This window comes from Aureococcus anophagefferens (genome assembly GCF_000186865.1).
Source record: "Aureococcus anophagefferens unplaced genomic scaffold AURANscaffold_33, whole genome shotgun sequence".
Taxonomy (NCBI): Eukaryota; class Pelagophyceae; order Pelagomonadales; family Pelagomonadaceae; genus Aureococcus; species Aureococcus anophagefferens.
Genome location: NW_008705591.1, coordinates 303,259 through 303,609, shown reverse-complemented (window position 1 = coordinate 303,609; position 351 = coordinate 303,259).

The window sequence follows — 351 nt, the reverse complement described above, 5'->3', positions numbered from 1 at the left end:
ACCGCCCGCGCCATGAACAGAGTCGCCCCCCGTTATTTCAACCGAGCCGCCATCGGCGCTCGGACCAGTAGAAGCCCCAGCAGTAACGTAAATACCCCCCCCGAGGAGACCAGTACCTGCTGTCAACTCCAGGGCGCCAGAAACTCCTTGGGTAGCCGAACCCGCAGCGACGGTGATACCCCCAGATGTTCCACCCAGGCTATTTCCAGTCACAAAGGCAATTTCGCCGCTGCCACCACTGTCCGCATTTGGGGTGTTCAACACGAGCGCACCGGATTTTGGCAACCCTGCACCCGACGAAAAGCACAGGTCGCTTCCGACACTTTCGGGGTGGGACGAACTACCCCCTTG